Raw genomic sequence first — 12,609 nt, 5'->3', positions numbered from 1 at the left:
GATTACATGTGTCACTATCTGGTTTTAATTGGTGGAACATATTATAAGCATTCCACAGCAGAAGCCATAAAAGTTTATTTTATGATTTTTCATATTATATGCCTCAGACCCCTTCAAGGTTTAGCCCCATGGAGCTGAACTGCAAGTGGACACCTGCTGTGGCTTTTAGGCTCAATTCACACCTGAGCGTTTTACAGCGCGTTCCTACGCGCTGTAAAACGCTCAACAAGGAGAAACCAATGCTTCCCTATGGGAATGGTTCTCACCTGGGCGTTTTACAGCGCGTACGATCGCGCTGTAAAACGCCCGACGCTCACACAAGTACAGGAGCGTTTTTTTGGGCGCTTGTCGCGCGTTCCCGTACATAGACTTTCGGGGACGCGCGACACTGTGTGCACACTTGTCTCTGTATGCGCGCTTGTAAACGTCCGTACAATCGCGCATACAGAGCACTCCTTTCAGAACGCTCAGGTGTGAATTGAGCCTAAGGGATGTCTGTCCAGGTACCACACAAGGAGGGATATGTCTCTTCTTGGCACAGTTGCAGCTCTAATTCGCTGTCTTGCCAGAAATGCAGAGGAGACAGCCTCTTTTCCTTTCCCGGGGGCGTACAATGGGCCCAGTTCTTGAAACAGGAAATGGTGGGAGCCACACCTATTGGACATTTGTGGCACATCCTGTGGTTATGCCATAGATGTTCAGAAAGGACTAACCTTTTAACAAATTTTTACAAACACAAAAGCATTACAGAATAACTTTCAGATATATGAATCCAACCAACCTTGTAATAATACCAATTAAAGTCCTAAAGAGATGAATAATCAGATCATATACATGATCAAAGTATGCAAAAACACGCTTTGAGTAAGGGCTTGTTCACACGACCGTGTGAAGCCTGTGCCCGTGCTGTGGACCGCAAATTGTGGTCCGCAATGCACGGGCACCTTCCGTGGGGCAGGCACATGGGGATTGCAGACCCATTGACTTGAATGGGTTTGCGATCTGTCCATTCCGCAAAAAGATAGAGCAAGTTCTATCTTTTTGCGGTGCGGAGGGATGAAACGGAACCCCAGAAAGCACTGCGTAATGCTTCTGTAGTGTTCCATTCCATGCTTCCGTTCTGCATCTCCGGATTTGCGGACCCATTGAAGTGAATGGGTCCGCATCCGTGATGCGGAATGCACACGGAACGGTGCCCGTGTATTGCGGATCCGCAAATGCGGTCCGCAATATGGCAACGGGCAGCACACGTTCGTGTGAATGAGCCCTAACTGTAATTGGAGACCCAATGAAGTTCCCTTTGGTCAACACAACAGCAAAGTTCATTAGGAACAAAAAAGGTAAATAAACTTAGTCTAGAAAAGTAGACAAAAATAACCAAAAGTAGCACAAATTAATCAGCATTTTAGTCCAATATCCAAAAAGCAAAGTGAATCAGTTCATGGTTATTGTGAAATAACAAAATTCTTCACTATTAGCACTCAGTCATTCCAGTAAATTCATAGATTGGTAGACACTATGATGGGTTGCTGCTAAAATGACCCTCAATGATACCGCAATAATTAATCATTCAAAAATGCAAAATGCCCATTATATTACACAGGAGTATACAGTACCAGTGAAATACTTGCTTATCTCACAAAAATCATCAGATTAACCGTGTGGTATGGATGACTGCCCATTGGGGAGGTCTGTGCCCGGTAGACAGTGTGTAAAGAGCCTGCATGCCACTCCTGAATAGAATGTGTATTATCACAAGGGAGTTTTGACTCATATGATCTTATTATTCATTCACATCACATTCAGGAGAATTACAGTGTGGACTGAATTATAGCTCAAACTTAGTGCAAAAATCTATTTATTATATCATCGTAAAAGGACAGGCTGGCTCCAACCCATGATAGGAGATAGCTGGATAGCACACGATCTAGTGCAGTGATTATTCTGTATGCAGTTCATGGTGCTCAAGCGTTTTTCATTGGAGGTGGTCTACTTAAAGAATATTGGATATTTATGCAGCAGGTAAATAAAACTAAGGGCTAGGTCAGGGGCGGAGTGGCCATAGACCTTAAAGGGAAATTTCCTGGTGGGCCAATGCCCAGGGGGCCACCTGACCCCTCATCACGGCCGGTCAGTGGAAGTTTTTGGGGATGTATTTTGTGCTGCTGGCAGTATTTTGTGATGGACTGTGGTTTATGGCTCTGCTGGGGTGATACAGTCCTGATCAAAAGTTTAAGACCACTTGAAAAAAGGCAAAAAATCATATTTTACATTGTTGGATCTTAACAAGGTTCCAAGTAGAGCTTCAACATGCAACAAGAAGAAATGAGAGTGAGACAAAACATTTTTTGAGCATTCAATTAGTTAAAAATAACGATTAAACTGAAACAGTCTGTTTTTCAGCTGATCTAAATTTTAGGACCACATGCCTTTAAAAGGCCAAATCTGTGCAAAGATGTGGATTCGTTGTGATGGCAAAGGCAAAAAAAACTCTCCCTTTTTGAACGTGGTAGGGTTGTTGAACTGCATAAGCAGGGTCTCTCACAGCGCGCCATCGCTGCCGAGGTGGGACGCAGTAAGACAGTCATTTGGAATTTCTTAAATGATCCTGAGGGTTATGGAACAAAAAAGTCAAGTGGAAGACCCAAAAAAATTTCATCAGCACAGAGCCGGAGGATCCAATTGGCTGTCCGTCAAGACACTGGACGATCCTCGACCCAAATTAACCATCAGCCCCATAACCATCAGACAGCATCTGAGACTGAAGGGTTTAAAAAACAAAAAACGTCTTCAAAGACCTCGTCTCCTTGAACGCCACAGAACTGCTCGTTTGGACTTTGCAAGAGAGCAAAAGTGGAAGAAAGTTTTATTCTCTGATGAGAAAAAATGTAACCTTGATGGTCCTGATGGTTTCCAACGTTACTGGCATAACAAGCAGATTCCCATCTGAGATGTTTTCTACACGCCACAGTGGAGGGGGCGCCATAATGGTCTGGGGTTCTTTTTCCTTCAGTGGAACAATGGAGCTTTAGGAAGTGTAGGGGCATCAAACGGCCGCTGGCTATGTCCAGATGTTGCAGAGAGCATTCCTCATGACTGAGGGCCCTCGTCTGTGTGGTAACGACTGGGTTTTTCAACAGGACAACGCTACAGTACACAATGCCCGCAGGACAAGGGACTTCTTCCAGGAGAATAACATCACTCTTTTGGCCCATCCTGTGTGTTCCCCTGATCTAAAAACAATAACGGCGGAGCTACTCATTACTGAGTTCATGTTTGGAAGTTGGATTTCTGTTTTTGGGGGGGTTTAGGGTTCTTTTGGAGGTGTGGTCCTAAACTTTTGATCAGCTGAAAAACAGCCTGTTTCGGTTTATTCGTTGTTTTCAATAAATTGAATGCTCAAAAAATGTTTTGTCTCACTCTCATTTCTTCTTGTTGCATGTTGAAGCTCTACTTGGAACCTTGTTAAGATTCAGCCATGCTAAATATGATTTTTTGCCATTTTTCAAGTGGTCTTAAACTTTTGATCAGGACTGTATAATGTGCCACAACATGGTATTGCCACAACATCAATTTGGACTCATCTACAAAAGGGGGACACTTTTAGTATTTTTTTCCAGGGCCACTTTAAGTTCTCAGTCCGCCCCTGGACTAGGTAGAAGGTCTAAGCTGACTTTTACACTTTACACAAGACATGTGGCTAAGTCCAAGCAATGTGCATTACTGACATTTATTAAATGAAGCTTCATGCTTCACTAGTACTACGAGTCAAGATGTTTTGGCTATAGTGCAGATGCTAATATGCGGCCATATTACAGCCATTAATGGAAAAAGCTGGAGAAAAAGAAAGCAAGAAAACAAAAGAAAACCTTTACAAAGCAAGAGTTTTTTCTATGTATAGCAGATATTATATAGTTGAATGCTTATTGTAATCCTATATTCTACTCCATGATATACAAGCTCTCTGTTATGTAATATGTAGGAGACAGCAGGAAGCATGTTTCTTGGCTACTATATGTGCACCTGGCAAGTTGCTTCTGTCAATTCCTAGTAATAATAAAACTTTTGTCATCTGTTAAGCACTGCTCTAATTAAGGTCTGAAATCTGAGATGTGAATGAATTATGTTTGTGTTATGTAGGCTAGATGTTATTCAAGCAAGGGCCCTGACAAATACTGGTAGATCATGTAAGTGGAGTCTGTCAAACAAAAAGTTTAATTTCGTGATTGTCTCAAAAATCATTTTATAGGGCTTGTGCCATATCTAAAGAAATGTGTAAAAGCAACACAAATATATTGTTTGTATGCCATAGAAACTAGGCCGGCTTCACACCAGCATTAGCAATTTTCATTGTTCTGCTGCATTACAAGAGCAGAATAATGAAAATAATATAAATGCTGGATGCAGCACATAACTGAACTAAATGGTATATCCTCCCAAATATCCCGGATCCAGCAGGACAGTCCCAGAATTTGGATGGCTGAGGCATGTCCCGATTTCAACCGTGTCTGCATCCTGAGGATGCAGAGACAGTTGAATGCAATGGTGAAGCAGGGAGCCATCAATTATTATGGGGCCCTATTCTCTTCAATCTTCAATATATTTATTAAGGATCTTGTAGAGGGGCTGCACAGTAAAATATACATTTTCGCAGATGACACTAAACTGTGTAAAGTAATTAACACGGAAGAGAACAGTATACTGCTACAGAGGGATCTGGATAGATTTGAGGCTTGGGCAGAAAAGTGGCAAATTAGGTTTAACACTGACAAATGTAAGGTTATGCACATGGGAAGGAATAATGCAAGTCACCCGTACATACTAAATGGTAAAACACTCGGTAACACTGACATGGAAAAAGACTTTTAGTGGACAGCAGACTTAACTGTAGAAACCAGTGGCAGGCAGCTGCTGCCAAGGCCAATAAGATAAGGGGTTGTATCAAAAGGGGCATAAATACCTGTGATGAGAACATAGTCCTGCCACTTTACAAATCACTAGTCAAACCACACATGGAGTACTGTGTACAGTTCTGGGCTCCTGTGAACAAGGCAGACATAGCAGAGCTGGAGAGGGTTCAGAGGAGGGCAACTAAAGTAATAACTGGAATAGGGCAACTACAGTACCCTGAAAGATTATCAAAATTAGGGTTATTCAGTTTTAAAAAAAAGACAACTGAGGGGAGATCTAATTACTATGTATAAATATATCAGGGGGTCAGTACAGAGATCTTTCCCATCATCTATTTATCCCCAGGACGAGGGGACATCCTCTGCGTCTGGAGGAAAGAAGGTTTGTACACAAACATAGAAAAGGATTCTTTACGGTAAGAGCAGTGAGACTATGGAACTCTCTGCCTGAGGAGGTGGTGATGGTGAGTACAATAAAGGAATTCAAGAGGGGCCTGGATGTATTTCTGGAGTGTAATAATATTACAGGATATGGCTACTAGAGAGGGGTCGTTGATCCAGGGAGTTATTCTGATTGCCTGATTGGAGTCGGGAAGGAATTTTTTATTCCCCTAAAGTGAGGAAAATTGGCTTCTACCTCACAGGGTTTTTGCCTTCCTCTGGATCAACTTGCAGGATAACAGGCTGAACTGGATGGACAGATGTCTTTTTTCAGCACTACAAACTATGTTACTATGTAACAAGCTCCTTCCTTCCCTGCTGTTAACTGAAAAGGTAGCCGCCAAACAAGCATTGCACACCCATTACCCTAATGTGCTCGTACAAACAGGCAGTAGTGCATTGACAGGGGCTTAAGGAGCTCACAAACATAATATAGAAAACTCTGTGAGTCCCCTTAATGCATTTGCAGCTTGTTTGTTGGAGCACACTGGGGGAATGGGGGTGAGTATCCTCAACAAATTACATAATCGGAATCAGCAATCACTCCACTATATGATGCTTACTGTAGTTAGAGAGCTATTTAGGAGCTGACAGATTCTCTTTAACATAAGAGAAGGGAGGGGGAGAGCAGAGAGAGAGAGAGCACTCAGAAACAGGAGTAGTGTGATGTGGGATCAATGTCAGATTTGAAAGTGAAAGTGTTACACTCACCCTGCAAAATGGTATAAAATTATTAAGTAATACTTAGAAAGTTCTTTAGTTTTACATTTAGAAAGCAAAAGAACAATAATAATAAAAAACAAAAATCAGTGCAGGGATGTCCATAGTCTATAGGGCATATACACATGCGGGAGATTTGCTGCAGAAATGTCTGCAATGGTCTGATTAATATGAATGGGGTTTGCAGAAATCAACAGCATATTCTTGCTGCAGAAAAACTCATGTAACAGGCTTTCAGTTGCAGAAACAAATCGGCTGTGTGTGAATATATCCTTAGAAAACTCCTCTATGACATCTCAGTGCTGTCACTAGATGACTGACAGTATTCTGTCTAGAAAATGGTAAAAGTCATTTATTCTTATTATGCAAAGCTATGCCAATTGACATCACATTTACAATAAAAAAGAGTTTAAATCAAAGTCATGTATGACAGTCCGTAAAGTGAAAGACAAAAGTCATTTATATATAGCATATGCATATGCACTATTTTCCAGCATATATCTAAACAACATGCAACATTTTAAGAGACATGCACAATTAGTAAAGGTTTGGATTCGTTTTAAAGTTAGTTAGTTTTTTATCTTTCACTCCGGCAAAAGAAATCAAAAGTAGTTTGCTAATGAATGGCTTTCAATCCAATGCTTTCACTAGCAACCCTTTCACCTAGCAACATATTGTATTACTGAGTCACCAACAGACCAGGAGCATAAACCTAGCAAATATATTACTTTGCAGAAAGGTTTATGGAATATTGAACGCTCCTAAGATAAAGGCAACAAACGATTGCCAAGAACAAGTTATTCCAAAACAAGTCAGCTTTATATAGGTACTACTTATTAATTTATAAAACCCCTTCATTGTAAGGGGAATATCACTGACAAAACCTATACATCCCGAGCAAGTAAAAGCCACTTTATGTACTATTTTGTTACACAGCCATGCAATGTATTAAAGTAAATGGAGAAGTGATGTTTCAGAAGCTTGCTATCATTCATTCATTCATTCATTCATTTTTTAGAGTTAGAGTTACCTATAGGGATGCAGAAGTAATTATATTGTATAATAACTGTAATTATTTAAATAAAAAATAATCCAAAGCATAATAAAGAAAATGCCAGGGTGTTGAAATACAGTATATACAGTATACTGCAAATAAGATAACACTGGATGACACAATATTAAGGGTCAGGGTCATATTTTACACCAGGCAATGGAGGTCCAGCGCCTAGGGTGGAACCTTGCGGGGGACAGCAGCTGGTGCTTTATGAAATATAGATGATTTATTTAAGTTGTCCTTTATTTTATTAAATTGGATGTCTTTTTATCCTTGGGGTGGCTATAATTCTAAAGCAGCACAGGTTAGTGATGAAGCTGTGTAGCACTGGCACTAGCCACCATTCCCCTGTCGCCAGTGTTGGCATTATGATGCAGTGCTATCATTGCACCTGCTGCACCTAGCCACAGTCAGGACAGACCAGCATAGACCTTCTCTGCTCTCTCTGGGGATGTGAGGTACAGTTACAAGAAAAAGTATGTGGACCCTTTGGAATAATATGGATTTCTGCACAAATTGGTTATAAAATGTGATCTGATCTTCATCTAAGTCACAACAATAGTCAATCACAGTCTGCTTAAACTAATAACACACAAAGAATTAAATGTTACCATGTTTTTATTGAACACACCATGTAAACATTCACAGTGCAGGTGGAAAAAGTATGTGAACCCCTAGACTAATGACATCTCCAAGAGCTAATTGGAGTGAGGTGCCAACTGGAGTCCAATCAATGAGATGAGATTGGAGGTGTCTGTTACAGCTGCCCTATAAAAAACACACACCAGTTCTGGGTTTGCTTTTCACATGTGAATGATGCCTCGCACAAAAGAGCTCTCAGAAGACCTACGATTAAGAGTTATTGACTTGCATAAAGCTGGAAAGGGTTATAAAAGTATCTCCAAAAGCCTTGCTGTTCATCAGTCCACGGGAAGACAAATTGTCTATAAATGGAGAAATGTCAGCACTGCTGCTACTCTCCCTAGGAGTGGCCGTCCTGTAAAGATGACTGCAAGAGCACAGCGCAGACTGCTCAATGAGGTGAAGAATCCTAGAGTGTCAGTTAAAGACTTACAAAAGTCTCTGACATATGCTAACATCCCTGTTAGCGAATCTACGATACGTAAAACACTAAACAAGAATGGATTTCATGGGAGGATACGACAGAGGAAGCCACTGCTGTCCAAATAAAACATTGCTGTATGTTTACAGTTTGCACAAGAGCACCTGGATGTTCCACAGCAGTACTGGCAAAATATTCTGTGGACAGATGAAACCAAAGTTGAGTTGTTTGGAAGAAACACACAACACTATGTGTGCAGAAAAAGAGGCACAGTGCACCAACATCAAAACCTCATCCCAACTGTGAAGTATGGTGGTGGGGGCATCATGGTTTGGGGCTGCTTTGCTGTGTCAGGACCTGGACGGATTGCTATCATGAAAGGAAAAATGAATTCCCAAGTTTATCAAGACATGTTGCAGGAGAACTTAAGGCCATCTGTCCACCAGCTGAAGCTCAACAGAAGATGAGTGTTGCAACAGGACAATGACCCAAAGCATAGAAGTAAATCAACAACAGAATGGCTTAAACAGAAGAAAATACGCCTTCTGGAGTGGCCCAGTCAGAGTCCTGACCTCAACCCGATTGAGATGCTGTGGCATGACCTCAAGAAAGCGATTCACACCAGACATCCCAAGAATATTGCTGAACTGAAACAGTTCTGTAAAGAGGAATGGTCAAGAATTACTCCTGACCGTTGTGCACCTCTGATCTGCAACTACAGGAAACATTTGGTTGAAGTTATTGCTGCCAAAGGAGGTTCAACCAGTTATTAAATCCAAGGGTTCACATACTTTTTCCACTTGCACTGTGAATGTTTACATGGTGTGTTCAATAAAAACATGGTAACATTTAATTCTGTGTGTGTTATTAGTTTAAGCAGACTGTGATTGTCTATTGCTGTGACTTAGATGAAGATCAGATCACATTTTATGACCAATTTGTGCAGAAATCCATATCATTCCAAAGGGTTCACATACTTTTTCTTGCAACTGTAGATGAGTATTCAATGTAAAGGTACTAGAGGGTCTCATCTGACACATTGGTGGCATAGATATGCCACCAATGTCAGATTGGCGTCTCTTCTCCAGATTGGGACCCCCGAAGTAAGCAGAGTGCAGCTTCGCATGCATGGCCACCACTCATTAATTTCTGTGGGGCTGCTGAGCCACCTGGCTCGGCTATCTCTGGTCACGCATGCAGTCTCCTTCACTTTCAGGGGCCATTCTGGAGAGCAGTGCAAGTCTCAGAAGTGGGAGCTGATCTTTGATCATCATCTTTGATGTCATAACCTAGCGATATGCCATCAAAGTCCCAGATGAAAGAATCCCTTTAAGGGGGCCTCATACAGTGAGGGGGCACTTCTGGGGGCATTATACTGTGTGTGGGCAACGTAAGAGGACATCACACTGTGCAGGGGACAAATAAGGAGACGATACACTGTGTAGGAGCATTTAAAGGTGAATAATATTGTGAGGTGTTACTTAGAGAGCATTCTACGGTGTGTGGAGCACTCAGGGGCATCAAATTGCTTTGGTGCACTAAAAGGGAATCACACTGTGTGGGACCACAAAGGGGGCATCATATTGTGTGAAGGGCACTAAATATTATACTGTCTGTGGGGGCACTAAGTGGGCTTTGTTACTGTCTGAGGGCACTAAGGGGCTATAGAGTGGGCACAATGGGGGCATCACCACTGTGAGGGGAAAACAAAGGAGACATTCTTACTGTTGTGGGATCCACTAAGGGAACATTCTCACTCTGTGTGTTGGCATCTATGAATAAGGGTTGGACAAGGTTAGAGGTAAGCCCTATTATCCACAATTTTATGTGACAATTTGAATGCGCCTCAGCAAGTAAGAGGGTTGAAATGAAGTCCGCCCCCTCTTACAAGAAAATGTATATCCTTTATAGTTAATTCTGCTGCTGCAGGTTACCCTTGAACATGTTACAGTGGCAAAAACACCTAAGTTGAATTGTTATGTGACCGTGACATGTCAAATTACTGAAAAGTACGCTTGTAATGCAGATGTTATTTTATGGTTTCTTGCATGTGGTATTATATTTCCCCGCTCTTAAAAAGAACCTGTAACCACTCCTGACATGTCTGTTTTAGTAACGACTTGCATTACCCATGAAATAACAATTCTGGATCATCAATTCTTATGACTTTATGTTGTGTCATTCCTGTAATATTCCTGCTAGAATTTATGAATGAATTTTGTAATGAAGGTCCAGATGGGTGTTACCAGTTGGCAGTGTTTTCCCCACACAGCCTGACACTGGTAGCACTGATTAGATAGTAGCAGACTATTTAACACCCATCCAGACCTTCATTGCAATCTGCTAGTAATCAATTTACAACTTCTAGCAGGAATAATAAAGGAATGACACATCATAAATTGTTGTTACATAAGAAATGCAAGTATTTGGTAAACAGACATGTCAGGAGAGGTTATAAGCCCTCTTTAAAGGGGTTATCCCAGGCATTAGGGGGGTCATTATAGGGGCTCGATAACCCCTTTGAATGTGCCATGCAACTTGTACCCATGTTTGATATACCATGTGTATTGTGCCTTTAGGCTGATGTGCAACATCAGCAAAATAATGTGCTAAGGCCATTCTGGTAACACTGAGAAACATCAGCAAAGGTACCTAAAATGTGCTGCACTAGGGTGTTGTATAGATGCACAGGACCTTTTTGGTCATGTGACTTAATTCTGACGGTCCTAATGATCAAATGCAGGAGTGCCTGAGTGTGAGCTGTAAGATGCTGCAGATTCTTGCGTGTAGCTAGCTAGCAGTGAAGGTGAGTGACACTAACCATAAAGGTGATCACTACACAGAAGTTGAGGAAGGAGCTTAGGGAAGGTTCTCATCTCAGGAACAGACTACCGGAGTAACCATATCTGACATACAGTAGATGGATAGTGCCGCACACCTCTGGATCCTCATTGACTATAATGTGGCTTTCTGGTATAAATGGCAGCTATTAGATGGACAAATCCTGCTGCATTCAGCGGTATTTGTCCAGCCTAAAACCAGCATTTATGCTGGAAAGCCACTAGATCCCTGTCAGATCCCTTGATAGTCAATGGGGATCCGGCCATGTGCAGCGGTATCTGGCTATGCTGAATACAGAGATGTGAACTTGGGGGCAGAGCAAAGCATAGCACCAGCCATCAGTACGGGGTTACATAAAAATCTCCATGACTTTGTGGAAATCTGAATATCACAAAAAATATTTCACATACTTATTTTTTCCCCAATGGCTTTATAACACTGCAAGTAAGGCTCACCTGATCATCTACACCAGTGGTCCCCAACCTTTTTTGCACCAAGGACCAGTATCATGCAAGACAATTTTCCCAAGGACCGGGTGGGGTGGGGGGTTCTGGGGCGGGCTTAGGGGTGGGCAGGGCTTAGGGGGTACTGGTCGGCGCTGACTGATTCACATGCATAACAAAACACAAGGTGCATATTAAAATATATAACACTATATAACGATGCTGGAGTAACTTGCTGTTAATATGAGGCACATTGTTTTATCAATTTGGACCTGCATGTGCCTCACATTAATAGTAAGTAACCTCATCATGTGTACCTCACATTAATGGTTAACCCAATGTTGCCCATTTGATGAGGTGATTGGGGCCACTTACTTTTAATGTGAGGTACATGGGGGTACTAATGTAACACCTCAGATTAATAATAGGTGACCCCATCTTCTCAAATTATGGCTACTGGCAACATTGCGGTTAATGAGTCACATTAACCCCAAATGTTTTTTGCCTGCCTTTATTTTGAGGCAGGCTAATAATCTTGCAGTGTGTGGGACGGGGTGTGGGCCGGGTACCTGTGCCGGCTGCTTTTCAGAGCTCTAATGGCTGGGGACTGGACAACACAAAACTCTAATAGCTGGGGACAACTAGCTGAGACGGCGTAGCGATAAACCCTCCCCCATCCCTCCTCCTACTTTAATATTAGCCACACATTCATTGGTGGCAGTGGTGCGGGCAGCGTCAGAGCCTGCTCATTTTATTGGGCTCTGAGGCAGCCGCATCATGGGAGGGAGGGATTCCCTCCCTCCGTCCCTCCCTCTTTCTCCACTGACTCTGACCACTCTGGCCCCTGGCGTCTCCGCTCCTCTCTCCTCTGGTGGTTGGAGACCGCTGATCTAGAATATTTGGCACAGTGATGGTTTGGCATAGGATTCTCCTATGTCTGTGGGCACCTTAACTCTAGTCAAACCTGTATTTCCAGATATGACTGGATAAATCTACCTCACAAAATACAATTTTACACTTTAGTACATAAGTTTGGCTGACCCATTCATAGTGAGGTCTGTTCTCAGCCTTTCAAACTGGTTCTATGAACTGGAAATGCTACTGCTTGCAAACTGCTTGTGTGAACTGGAAATGCTG

Source organism: Bufo bufo, chromosome 1 (genome assembly GCF_905171765.1).
Source record: "Bufo bufo chromosome 1, aBufBuf1.1, whole genome shotgun sequence".
NCBI lineage: Eukaryota > Metazoa > Chordata > Amphibia > Anura > Bufonidae > Bufo > Bufo bufo.
This window is presented reverse-complemented; position numbering follows the sequence as displayed.